The 14,025-nt window shown below is 51.6% G+C and overlaps 1 protein-coding gene across 1 annotated transcript in view; it reads right to left on the bottom strand.

Moving 5' to 3' along the window:
• Nucleotides 1-14,025, bottom strand: part of LOC138453414 (probable ATP-dependent RNA helicase DDX53) — a 2,019,656-nt gene that overhangs the window by 1,371,000 nt on the left and 634,631 nt on the right. The window lies entirely within an intron of this gene.

Here is a 14,025-nt window from a genome sequence, read left to right as displayed (position 1 = left end):
AAAAGTTGTGGCAAGTCTAATGTATTCAATTGATATATACAGAATGACGCTTTGCCTAGTGTACAACAAAAGATGAGCACAGCCCAACAATCACATCCCGACCTCTCACTCCCCCCATCCCCCCCTCAGAAAAATCAGTGGTAGTCTCCAATCCCTCACATCTACATAGCATCAACATCCCATCCGATCACAATATAACACTTTCCAATAAAGACAAATTTGAAAGTTACACATCAAAATCAACCTCCCCGGTGGTGCACAGGAAACCGCCGGGAACATTGTCCCTGCCAGTTAAAGGTGCCACACTGGATCAGAGGTAGTGCCTTTTGGAAGAGAGATGAATCAACAGGATCACTCTACACAGTACCCCCCCCCCCTCCCAGGTTTAGCAGAAAGCTCTAATTGCCACACGTTGAGACCACAGTGAAGGTACACCAAAGCCCAACTAGACACCAAAAAATTGATACACAAATGAGCATAGAGTGAAGGAAGACTGTCCTTACTTTGTCAACATGCTAAGAAACATGGCCAATTAAGGTAACTTTTTTTTCCAAACAGACTACTGCCCATCTATTTGTATGGGTTAAAAAGATTTAACATTTGCTATAGGTTCCAAACCAAAATCACAGTTACTCTGCTTGTAAGAAAGAAAAACACACCAGGAAACCTCCCAATTGCCTAAAAAGATGGAAGATTCAAACTAATGCTGGACAAATGCATTCTTTTATCGAACAGTTTTTTTAAAGACGAGCACCAAAAAACAGTGAAAAAATGTACACTGCTCTTTCAGTCTCTATCATTCATCTCTGATTCAACTCTTCTTTCATTCGCCACAAAAGTACACATGTTGAAAAGGTGTAGCAAATAAATACACAATTCAATTATTTTCCAAACATTTCAATTAATGTGCATGCTTCGTTCACTAATATATTTTTTGATTTCTTTGAAGGTCTTCAAGGCTCTAATATTCGCAAAATTCAAGCTCCTTAACCCTTCACCATTAACACCAACAGGTTTTGACTTACATAGACTAGCAATTGGTGCTAAGTGATCCTTAGGACGAAAGTCAATTATTTCTTCATCTGGATGGTGCTCAAAAGCAGGAAAGGATTATATCTAAAATATATAGAAATGTGATCTAGCTAATGGCATGGAATGATCTCTAAATGTACTCTCAGTTGCAAGAACTTGATAAAAAAAAAGCACACACCCAGTCTCACTGGACAAATACTCAGGGATGCTCATTTACCTGGGGGCCACTGGTCCCATTGGATCCAATAGTGGGTAGTTGGATTTGATGGGGACAGATTTTGGTGGTCTCCAGTAAGATAGGATGGGCCACCCATAAAGTTTCCGAAGGGGTTCTTTGTTATGTTAAATACATTAAAGGAAAGGGTCCTTCATATGTTTGTTTTGACCAATCGTAATGACATCAGTTTTGCACCATATGGGATACATTACTCACCGTAATCGTATTTCTGATGCTTGTATCTGCTTAGATCACATGCTGTGCATAGGCAGACATCTAGTGGAAGCTGCAGAGTATTATAGTAGTTTTCGAAACTCGAAAAGGGACGTCGACAGGGCGTGCCAGTAATACTTTCCCTGGTGTGACCACTCACTCATCGAGGTCCCTCAGATTTTTATTTTCCTGACATGAGATAGCATGAGGTGTAGCGTGAGTACAGTTGTATCCAAGCGGATACGTATCAGACAAGCTCATAAGCATCCATGCACCTTCTCTCTGAGGGGAGGAAGGGTGGGTCGCATGTGAATCTAAGCAGATACAAGCATCAGAAATACAATTACAGTGAGTAATGTATCCCTTCTGAGGCTTGTGGAATCTGCTTAGAACACATGCTGTGCATAGATTAGCGAGCAGTGGAAGAAGGAGGTGTGATGTGATAAGGTTCATGAGAACATAAATGTCGTAGAACCAACTGTCCCACTTGTGTATCTGTCTTGGAATGAGTGTCAATGCAGTAGTGCTGAGTGAAAGTATGTATTGAGCTCCATGTAGTTGCTTTGCAAATACTGTCTAAGGGGACATTTGCAATGAAAGCCAGAGTGGCTCCAGTACCTCTTGTGGAGTGGGCCCTAGGCGTAAAAGGCAGTGTTTTATCTGATAGGGAATAGCACAGTTGGATACATCGGACTATCCATCTACAAATGGCATTCTTAGAGATGCGGTCACCTTCTCTTCCTGGCGCTATGGAGACAAACAGTTGATCTGTTTTTCTTAGCGGTCTGGTCTTGTATACGTAGTAGAGGACCACTCTCCTCACATCTAGTGTGTGGAGATATACCTCAGCAGAGCTTTTGGGTTCTTGGAAGAAAGCCGGTAGCTCAATAGACTGGTTTACATGAAATTTGGAGATGAATGTAGGTGAGAACCTAGGGCGAGTACGTAAAACCAGCTTGTCCTTATGTATAGTAAAGAAATGATCTTGCACTGGCAATGCTTGGATTTCACTAACCCTTCTTATGGAAGTGATAGCTACTAAGAAAGTAGTTTTATAAGTCAGGTGTTTGAGACTAGTCTTGTGCATAGGCTCGAATGGGGGTCCGATGAGCTTCGCGAGAACCACATTGAGGTCCCAACATGGCGGTGGGTTAGAAATTGGAGCGTGGAGTCTCCTTCCCCTTCCATAAATGTCTTGATGACTGGTACCTTCCATCATGAGACCTTATTATAGGAAGTGGTGTATGCTGACAAGGCCGCCAGATGGACTTTTAGAGAGTTGAACACTAACCCTGCATCTAGCAGGTGCAGCATATAGGTTAGAATGTTAGGAGGAGTACAATCTATGGGGATGATCTGCTTAGTCTGGCACCAAATTGCGAATCTTTTCCATTTGTTAAAATAACAGTGCCTAGTGTTTGGTTTTCTTGATTCTTTTAAGATAGCCATGCATCTTTGCGGTAGATTGAGATGCCCGAACTCTATGACTTCAGGAGCCATGCTGCCAAGTTCATTGAGTGTGGTTGTGGGTGCACTGTTAGTCCCTCGTGCTAGGTGAGTAGGTTGTACTGGCACGGGAGATTGATGGGATTTCAGATCACCAGTTTGCGCAGATGTGGATACCACGGTTGTCTTGTCCACATAGGAGCAACCAGGATATGCGTCATTGGTTCCATGTGTAACTTGTTCACCACTTTCCTCATGAGAGGAGTTGAGGGCTTGAGGGGGAAGCATAAGCAAATTTCCCTGACCAGCTCAACCACAGGGCGTTCCCCCTTGGAGCCAGGCTGGGGGGACCTGGACGCGAAGTCTGGGCATTGCCGATTTTCACTTGTGGCGATTAAGTCTTTAGTTGGGAAACCCCATTGAGAGAAGAGGTGTTCTACGACTCCTTCGTGTAGACGCCACTCTTTCCTCTGGTAGGGGATCTCTGCTCAATGAGTCTGCTAGAGCGTCGAGTTCTCCTGGAACATGTTGTGATGACAGGGACATCTTCCTTTTGAGTGCCCATTTCCAGATTTTTCTGTGCAAGTCTGAACAGATTTGGAGACCGTGTACTCCCGTTTGTTGACATAAAACATTGTTGTAGTGCTGTCTGTTAGGATCTGCACCGACAGGTTTGTTAAATGGGGTTTGAATGCCTGAAGGGCTTTGAATACTGCCAGACGCTCCAGCACATTGATGTGGTTCTGAGCTGCAGTGTGAGACCACAGACCCGGAGCTGTGTGTTGAAGGTAGTGAGCCTCCCACCCTGCCGGTGAGGCGTCTGTTGTGACCACTGCCTACAGGTACACCTCTGGCTCGTAGAAAGGATTCCCTTTCGTTAGTTTTTCTCTCGTCCACCAGCAAAGATTTTGTACAAGTGTTGGCGAAACGGCCACTAGACCGTCCCACTGACCGCTTGCCTGAGACCACTGTTTCGCCAACCACTCCTGTATGGGACGCAGGCGCTCGTGAGGAACAAGGTAAATGCAAGATGCCATCATGCCTATTAAACGCATTGCTTTGCGCACCCTTATCGGGCGGCCGGCCTGATAATGTGGTATTTGCAGTAACAAATTCTTTACCCTTTCCTCTGAAGGAAAGACCAATCCTTCCTATGTGTTTAAGACAGCTACTATGAACTGTTTTGTAGTGCTTGGCACTAGGCTTGATTTTTTTCTTGTTGATGGAGAAGCCCAATTGAAAGAGGAGGTCGATTGTTGTCTGGATGTTATGTCTGCAAATCAGAGGCGATTCCCCTGTTATGAGCCAGTCGTCCAAGTAAGGGTACACTGGGATTGCTCCCCTCCGCATGTGCGCTGCCACTACCGCCAGTACCTTTGTGAATACCCTTGGGGCTGAGGCTATTCCAAAGGGCAGCACTTTGAATTGGTTGTGCTTGTTCGCCATCTTGAAAACGCAAGAATCTTCTGTGAGCTGGGAACATTGAAATATGAAAACAGGCATCTTTCATATCCAGTGTTGCCATTTAATACCCCTTTTTTAGTAGCGGGATTACCTCTTGTAGCGTAGTCATGCAGAACTTTTGTGGCTTGACATTTGCAGGGCGTAAATCTAATACATGGCACATTGTTAGATCTTTCTTTGGCACAAGGAAGTGTGTTGAATAAATACCCCTGTTTACCTGGTTGGCTGGGACCACTTCTATGGCGTCCTTTAATAGAAGTGTAGTTATCTCTTCTAGAAGGATCCAGTGAGTGGATCTTCTGTTGTGGGGGGGTGGTCGTGAGGACGTTGAAGTAGTTCTATACAGTAGACCCCTGCTACTGTGGACAGCACCCATCTGTCCGAGGTGATACCCTCCCATGCGTGGTTGAACGTGGAAACCCCGACCTCTGCGCTGTCCTCTGGGATAGCCTTGGAAGGCTTGTCCTTGATTATTCACCCAGGAGCAGCCTTGATTGTAGGTGGATCCTCTGAATTTTGGTCCCGAAAACTGCGAAAATTACCGTTACCTCTCTGACCAGTAGGCTTGTTTGTGAGCGGACCTAAAGATTTTAGAGTTTCATACTCGTCCTTTGCTATCTTTAGTGCATCTTGCACAGCCTTACTGAAGAGCACGTTAGGTTCCACTGGCATGTTTATTAGAGTGGCTTGTGTTTCTGGCCTAAAGCCTGACTGGCGCAACCATGCATGCCTCTTTATAACAGTCCCCTCTGCAATGACTTCCGGCATTACCCGCTGCATCGAAATTTGATTTTAGGAGACAAGTAGATACGGCTCTTCCATCTGCTGCCACCTGAGCTAGTTGTGATTTGAGTGGCTCCGGGGCGGATGACAGTAACGCAGACATGTCTTCCCACTTATGGCAATTAAAACTAACCAAAAGGGTTGCTGTTACTCTCACCTGGTCTCTGCGGAGGCATTGGGGCACGGTTGCAGCCCTCCCAGGAATTAGATCATCCCCATCATATCTCTTCCCCTGCGGATAAGCTGTGGACTGCGACGATTGGTGACACTGCTCCTTCATGGATATGAGAAAAAGTCAGTGCGCTGATCGGTGACTATGATACCTCTCAAACCCATCTACCCAAGGTGCGATTTCTGTGGGCATGTACCGGCCTATAAGGCTCACCTGTTAATTATTGATGGTGAGCTCTCTGTCCTGCTACTTCTGGCAGGGGAGCTTGTTGATGCGATCTAGTTCCTTCACTGATCCCTGGTAAGTAATAGTCCAGTCCAGCTGTGACTATGCTTCTCTTGGTTGATAGTAAGTGTCTCTCAATGTCTCTCGTCTTTTCCGCTTTGTTTTCTCTTTGCCCTTTCTCGCTTTCTTCCTTGTATTATTGCTCTCGATATTGTTAATTCCTGAATAACATTTTCTCTTCCGTTTTCTTCCCAATAGATGAAATTTCAGCCCAGAAGCAGCTGTGGCGGCGCGGAACACGGCCGGGAGGAAGATAGATGAAATCACTATGTCCGACAACAGGTGAGAGATGTGTTAAGGAAAAGCGTGAGGCGCGGTGGGAGCGCAACCTTAAACTTAATGTCTTTTTAATGTCTAACATGGCCTTTCACTTTTACTTGCAGGTGCTGCGGTCGTGGACGAAGCGCGTAGTGCTGCGGTGCCAAGAAGCAGATTTCAACATCCCTTAAGATTAGAAGATGAGCTGTGGTGCCAAGATGAAGAGTTCAGCGTTCCAGAAGGTTGGAAGGTGAGTTGCGGTGCCAAGATGAAGATGTCAGCATTCCGTAAGATTTGAAGAAGACACGCACAGGTGAGAGCAGATTCTCCAGGTGGTAAGTATAAAGGCAGGAAGCAGGATTTCCAAGGTAAGTTTAATCCCAGGCAGCGGTGAGCGTTACGCTGCATGGAAGTGCAGAATAACGCGAAGCGTCTGCATCGTGGATTGTAGCAGCTTATATAGCCGTGATCGTGGGTACGCCCACTAGGCCTGGCTTGCCTGCCATACCCTGACACTCCTAGTGAGTCAGCACGTGCAAGGCAACCCAATAATAGCAGCCCCACCCAAGAGTACACGGGGGCTGCTTTAGTGATGGAAGTTTCCATGTTAAATGCACCTTGCACCCGAAATTAGGTGCTATGTTCACAATAAAAGCATTTTTGTCCCAAACAAATGTTCTTGTTGACTTATTTATGAGCCTGGCGCCAAGGGCTCCAGAACTGTGTCCATCCGGGCCCCGCCTGTGTTCTTAGCCCGATGACCATGACAGTTGCGTTGTTGGCCATCCTGGTTGGACAGGCCGCAGAGGAGGTGACCTTTCTGCCCATGGCATAGATCGTTTTGCTTTCCTTATCCAGTGGGTCCTCGGAGGGGTGAGCCTGCTCTTTTTCTAGTTGTGGTAACCACCAATGAGTCTGGTTTTAATTGACCTCTAATATATAAATGGTCCGATGGTGCAGGCCTGAATAATTTTTCCACACGCGGGTTAACGGCCCGCGTGAGATTGGGTGCTTCCAAGGATGGCTGTATCCTGCGTTGCACTGATTTTAGTAGTGGGATAAACTGGGATACTGTCTTTTTGTCCCCCAGTATTTGTTCTGCAAAGTCTCTATCCTCCTGGGTGTCAATTTGGAAGAGTTCTGTCACTTTGGCTAATACTTCATTGAAGAGGGGATAATTATAGTCAGGGGAATCGACTACTGGAGTGTCTTGATTAAGAGGGGAATCTATGGAGTACATGTTATCCTCCTGGTCTGCCTCTGGGTCCTCGTCATCCCCATAATAAGGTTCATCTGTATCCTCTTCATTAAGTTGAGGGTCAGATGCCTCTACAAAAGGAGAGATATTCTTGGTCTTCTTGTTCCAATTCAGGGTCATGTAAATCTATAACCGTATCATGTAAGGAGAGATTAGAGCGAGACCTCTTAGAAGGGGGTTGAGTGGGTAAAGCAGCGGCTTGAGAGCCGGAAGGAGCCGAGGTGGGAGGAGTGGAGTGGAAACTCTGAAATTAATATGGGTTTTTTTCGTAAAAATTGGCAATAAAGGTCATTCTTCTCATTACCCTATCAATATCTTGGGAAGATCATTCCTTTGAACTTGGATCACAATAGATTGAGGGTAAATACCCACGTCCTCATCAGTGCGAGCGTTTCACAGGCTTCTTGTGGCCTGCCTCTTTATCAGACGTCGAGCGTCGAATTGCGGGTGTGGGAGCCGAGGCTTCATCCGTGGACGATCGACCTTCGGAAGGAGTTTTTTGAGTGACACCCTTGCCATCTTTCGACGGTTGAACCCTGTTGTGTGGCGATCTTAATATGGAACAAGTTACTTACCTGTAACTGTTGTTCTCCAGCATGGGTCTGGCATGGATTCACATGCTCATGAATATTCCCCGTCGTCAGGCTGGGAATCCTCGGTAAAGAAAAAACCAGTATCAGTTTCGTTTCTGATCTGTCTTTCGTAGTAATAACCAATCACTGGTCTCTGCGTCATACTGACCACAGCCAATGACTGCCCTCTACCTAAGCACCGCCTCTGGCAGCCATCTTCAGATTTGGAAGCACGTGAAGTGGCAGTATGACCAAGTGAAGAGCCGCAGAGGGGTAGGCGGGAGGGTTCGCATGTGAATCCATGCCAGACCCATGCTGGAGAACAACAGTTACAGGTAAGTAACTTGTTCCTTCTCCAGCATGGGGTCTGGCATGGATTCACATGCTCATGAATAAAGAATACATAGCAGTACACACATGCACAACCACGGGAGGTGGCAAAGGCTCAACATTAAGCATCACATCAACTCAACATTAAGCATCTTACCTCCTCACCAGGCTCACCTCAGGCGAACAGGTTGCGCAGCACTGCTTGGCCGACCCTGGACTCCTCCCTGGAATCCCGGTCGACGCAGTAGAATTTCGTGAAGGTGTGCGTCGACCTCCACGTAGCAGCCCTGCATATGTCCAGCAGGGGCACACCAGATAGGAACGCCGTGGTAGCTGCGATCGCTCTGGTGGAATGGGCTCTCGGACGGCCAGGCAGCGGTCGGTTTGCCAACCGGTGACAGTACATGATACAGCCGGAGAGCCATCTGGAGATGGAAGCCTTCGAGAGAGCCTTCCCCTGATTGACAGGTCCAAAGTTCACAAAGAGTTGTGACGTCTTCCGAAACCCCTTCGTGCGGTCCACGTAGAACTTCAGCGCTCTAGCTACGTCCAGCGAGTGCAAAGTCCTCTCAGCCGGCGACGAAGGCGACGGGAAGAACACAGGTAACACCAAGGGTTCGTTGAGATGGAAGTCCGACGGTACCTTGGGCATGAAGGAGGGGTGCGTCCTGAGCACTACCCTCGTGTCGTGGAAAGTCAAGTACGGGGCCTTGCAGGAAAGGGCCTGGATCTCTCCCACTCGTCGTGCGGAGGTGATGGCCACAAGAAAAGCTGTTTTCCACGATAGAAACTTCAACGGGGCCGAGTGCAGAGGCTCGAACGGAGGTCCCATGAGCTTGGTCAGCACCACGTTGAGCTCCCACGCCGGGGCCGGAGCCTTCACCGGCGGGAACGATCTGAACAGTCCCTTCATGAACTCTTTCACCAGACGATGAGACCACAAGGACGTCCGCCCCGTGGTTCTGGTGTATCGGGAGATCGCAGCAAGATGAATCTTGATGGACGCGTGTGCCAAACCAGCTTTGGCCAGCGTCAGCAGGTACGGCAGTACTTGGGGAGCCGTAATCCGTAGAGGGTTAATCTTCTGTGCGTGGCACCAGACAGAGAACCTCTTCCATTTGTGTCCGTAGCATTTAAGAGTCGAGGACGCCCTGGCCTTTGCAAGAACCTCTCTGCAATCGGCCGGTATGTCGTATCCTCCAAACTCTAGCGCTGCAGGAGCCAGGCCTGCAAGTTCAGCGACTTCGGGTCGTGGTGGAGGATGGCGCCTCCTTCCCTGGAGAGTAGATCCGCGTCCGCCGGCAGCTTGATCGGCGGGGACGCTGACAAGTCCAGAAGGTCCGGGAACCATATCTGCCTCGGCCACGCAGGTGCGACGAGGATCATCCTGCACCGTGACCTCTTGAGCTGGTTGACGAGCCGGATTAGCAGAGGCAAGGGAGGGAACGCGTAGAGGAACAGGCCCTCCCAGGGGAACGAGAAAGCATCGCCCATGCTCCTCGTCTGGGGAAACCTGCTGGCGAACCTCCGGCACTTGGTGTTCGTCGCCGTCGCGAACAGGTCGATCTGGGGTGTGCCCCACCGTCGGAAGAGGCGATCCACCAGATCCTGCCGTAGTTCCCACTCGTGGCACGAGCGCAGCTCCCTGCTGAGTGAGTCGGCGATGGTGTTTTTTATCCCTGCCAGATGAAACGGCACCAGAAAAATCCCTTGGGCGACGGCCCAATGCCACAGGTCCTGCGCCTCCTTGGACAGCGCTGGGGACCTGGTTCCGCCCTGTTTCCTGATGTAAAACATGGTGGTGGTGTTGTCGGTGAAGATCCTCACCACCTTGCCCTTGAGGGACGGAAGGAAGGACCTGAGGGCCCAAAACACTGCACGGAGCTCCAGGACGTTGATATGCAGGGACTTCTCCGTCGGGAGCCAGAGTCCCCTCGCGTGCAGATTTTCGGTGTGCGCTCCCCACCCTTCCAGGGAGGCATCCGTGGTCACAGTCTCCTGGTGGGCTGGGGTCTGGAAGTCCATGCCCGCCGTCAGATGCGCGCGGGTGCCCCACCACCGTATCGCTCGTCGGAAACTCTCGTCGAGCTTGATCCTTTCCTCGAAGCTGCCCGTCGTCTGGATCCAGCGCGCATCCAGGAATTCTTGCAACGGGCGCATCCGGAGCCTGCACATGGGAATGAGGTAGATGCAGGAAGACATCATCCCGAGGAGGGACTTGATGGATCTCACTTTGGCCGCGTCGGCCACCAACATCCGTTGCACCTTGCCCAAGATGGTCCTGGTCCTCTCCTCCGACGGGGAGGCCAGAAGGGACACTGTCGAGCCTCGCTCCCAGAAACAGTGCGACTTGCGCGGGCACCAGGTGGGATTTGGCGTAGTTCATGGAGAATCCCAGGTCCGTGAGGAGTTGGACGGTCCTTGCCGTGTGGACCACGGCGAGCTCCTTCGTCTTGGCGCGGATGAGCCAGTCGTCCAGGTAGGGGTAGACGTGAATCCCCTCGCGGCGCAGCTGCGCCGCCACCGGTGCGAGGCACTTGGTGAATACCCTGGGTGCCGACCGTAGTCCGAAGGGAAGGGCTTTGAACTGGTAATGACGCCCTTGGACCACGAACCTGAGGAATTTTCGGTGCCCCTTTAGGATGGGAATGTGGAAGTAGGCATCCTCCAAATCCAACGACGATAGGAAGTCTCCTTCCTCCAGTTGACCCAGGACGTGCTGGAGGGTGACCATCCGGAACTTCTGCGCCTTGATGAACTTGTTCAGCCGTCGCAGGTCCAGGATGGGGCGCCATCCTCCCGTCTTCTTCTTCACGAGGAAGTATCGCAAGTAGACTCCGGAGCCCCGAAGCCTCTTTGGGACGAGTTCGATGGCGCCCTTTCTGAGCATCGCCTTTACCTCCAGGAGAAGTTGAGGGACGTGAAGTTCTTTCCTGGCCACGGGGGGGACGCGCGGGCACCTTCTTTGAAACTCGAGCGCGTGGCCCCGGGCCAGGGCGTTCAGCACCCAACGGTCGGTGGAGATGGACTCCCACACGCTGACGAAGCCCGCCAGCCGGCCTCCCACCGGGGTGCTTCGGTGGGGGCCCGACCCCACGGCCGGTTCAATCCTGCTTGGACGCGGCCTTGCCGCCTTGACCTCCTTGGCGACGACGGCGGGGTCCGCTAGACTTGCCTCGTCCTCTGTAGGCCTCTTGCGACGACGAGCGGGCCGCTTGACGGTAGGAAGCGAAACCGCCGCCGGAACCTTTGGAGGCGCCCTTGCCTCCGCCGCTCCGAAAGGGCGTCCGCCGTTGCTGCAGGACTCCAAGGGCCCGGGCCGTCTCAGTATCCGCCTTGATGGCCTGAAGGGAATCGTCCACTGTCTTCCCAAACAGGTTGTTCCCGTCGAAGGGCATGTCCAGGACTCTGGTCTGGACGTCCTGCCGAAAGTCCGTAGCTTTGAGCCATCCACGACGTCGAAGGCAAACGCCGTTGCCCAGCTGGCGGAACCCAGTGTCGGCGATGTCCGTCGCCACGGTGATGGCGTGGTCCGAAGCCACTTCACCTTCCTGGAGGATCTCAAGGGCCTCCGCCCTCTTGTCGTCCGGCAGAAAATCCAGCAGGGGGGCTATCTTGTACCAGAGCTCCCTGTCGTAGCGGGCCACGATAGCCAAGGCGTTGGCCGCTTTAATCGTCGTCGCTGCCGACGAGATGACTCTACGTCCCATAGCGTCCAATTTCTTTCCCTCGCCGTCCGGCGGGGAAGTCGATGTGGAGGCCGCACCCCCCCCGCTTTCTTCCTGGCTGCCGCGGAGACGACGGAGTCCGGGGTAGGCTGCGCCCGGAGGCATAGGGGGGCCGTGTCCGGGACCCGGTACTTTTTCTCGTACCGGTCTCTTCTAGCTGGCGTAGTGGAAGGGTTCTTGAGGAGGGAAAGGCCCTCATCCCAAATGTCGTCCAACAGAGGCACTGCGAGGACCGTCTTCCTCTTGGCCTCGCGCCGCTGATAAAGGAAGCCTTCCTTTTTCTTCTCCTCAGGGCAGAGTTGGAAAAGCTCGGAAGCCCTGGAGATCATGGAGTGGAAAGATCCGATCTCGTCGGGCGGAGAAGCCCTGGTGGGGGGCGACGACGGAAAATCCTCGTCGTATGCCTCGTCGTCCGTACCCGTCGCTGCCGTGTCAGTCCCCGTATCATCCCCTCGGGTGGACGGGGAGGAGGGCTGGACGGGGCGCGACGGTTGAAAAGGAGGTGGAGGATGGATCCTTCTTTTCTTGGTAGCGGGAACACCAGAAGGTCCCGGTTCTGGATCCCCCGACGGGAGAGGTTCCTCCGTCGGTAACGGTAGCCTCGTCCTTATCTCGGTGCATAAGGACTGTATGGCCAACAAAATGGCCGCCGAGTTGTCTCGCGGCGCTGGCAGAGGGGAATCCGACGGGCGAGCAGGGGCCCCGTCGGTATCCTCGACGATGTCGTCGTCGTCACCCGCGTCGGGGTCCATTCCGACGGGCTGGCCTTGTTCCACGCCTAGGCCGTGGCTTAAGACCTCGATCAGCTCCTCTTCTGAGGTTGAGGCCGAATCTACGACGACGCCCTGCCCCCCCTTCTTCTTCCCCACGGAGGGTTTCACGGGGGTCCTATCGATGGGCACAAAAGAAGACTCCCTCCGAGGAGGCAGGGAGATTCTGGGCCCTGATGTTGCCACCACTGGCGCAGCCTCCACAGGCTGAGCCAGGGCCGCCGCGACCGTTTCGATAGAGGGCTTGGTCGGATGGATCAAGGCCTTCACCACCTTAGGTGCGCTCACCGCCTTATCCTTGAGGGAGGGGGCACTGCCACGCTCCTCCTCTGCCTTAGAGCTCGACCGGGGCCTCTCCAGGAGCTTCGCCGGGTGCTCGGCCTTCCTCTTACCCGACCCAGAGCGTTGGCTCGTGGTTGATGGTGCCGGGGAGGGTGCGCCCTGCATGGCGCCCGTAGAGCCCGACCGTTCGGCGCTCCCGGTGCCAGCGGACTCGCGGTGCTTGGCCTTATGTTGGGCCCCCGTCGCCGGGGCGCCCTCAAAGGTCTTAGAAGACCGCTCGGATTTCTTCTTCTTCTCGCCAGACGGGCTCTTACCCTCCAGCCAGTTGGCGAGACGTTGATGACGGTCCTTCATGGTCCGTTCCGACATGTTGCCGCAAAACGCACAATCCTTCTCCACGTGCGTTTTGTCCTCATGAAGGCAGTAAAGGCAGAAAGAGTGTTCGTCTTCCTTAAAGACGTTCTGCAGCTGGCATCCAGGGCAGACCCTGAACAGCTTTCCGGGCGTCGAGCTTCCCTTCTCCTGGGCCATCTCCGAGACCGGGCCTGAGAAGCTTCTGGAGTCCTCCGAAGTGTAGCTCGACGAAATCTTCACCCTTGAGGGGCACAGACGAATCCGACACGGGTCCCCGTTGATCGGATGTAGGATCGGTGGAGCTTGAGGCTCTTTTGACCGAAAGAATTGAAGTTTTTTGTGAAAAAGCGCGAAAAATAGCACTAACGCTCGAGAGCAATAGCACGAGGATCCCAACACATGAACGTGCGGTAAAAATCTGAAGATGGCTGCCAGAGGCGGTGCTTAGGTAGAGGGCAGTCATTGGCTGTGGTCAGTATGACGCAGAGACCAGTGATTGGTTATTACTACGAAAGACAGATCAGAAACGAAACTGATACTGGTTTTTTCTTTACCGAGGATTCCCAGCCTGACGACGGGGAATATTCATGAGCATGTGAATCCATGCCAGACCCCATGCTGGAGAACAAAGCCTTTCTCTGATGCCAGTATTAATGTTGTTCATCACTTGATGATTACTCATTTTTAACTACAAGAATCGTAATTTGTGGTAAACTAACTGCACATTTGTCTACACTGCAACAAGTATGTTTATTTGTGTGTTCTGCTACTGCAAAGTGGTTGCTTTTACTGGCATCCAGTTAATAAATTACACCTTGCAAATTAGCAATTTATTCTAAGATGTCTCCACTGATGTCTTTT

Source organism: Ambystoma mexicanum, chromosome 4p, assembly GCF_040938575.1.
Source record: "Ambystoma mexicanum isolate Mex_15411 chromosome 4p, UKY_AmexF1_1, whole genome shotgun sequence".
Classification (NCBI taxonomy): Eukaryota; Metazoa; Chordata; class Amphibia; order Caudata; family Ambystomatidae; genus Ambystoma; species Ambystoma mexicanum.
Note: the sequence above shows the minus strand (reverse complement) of the source record. Positions and strands in the feature narration are given on the sequence as shown.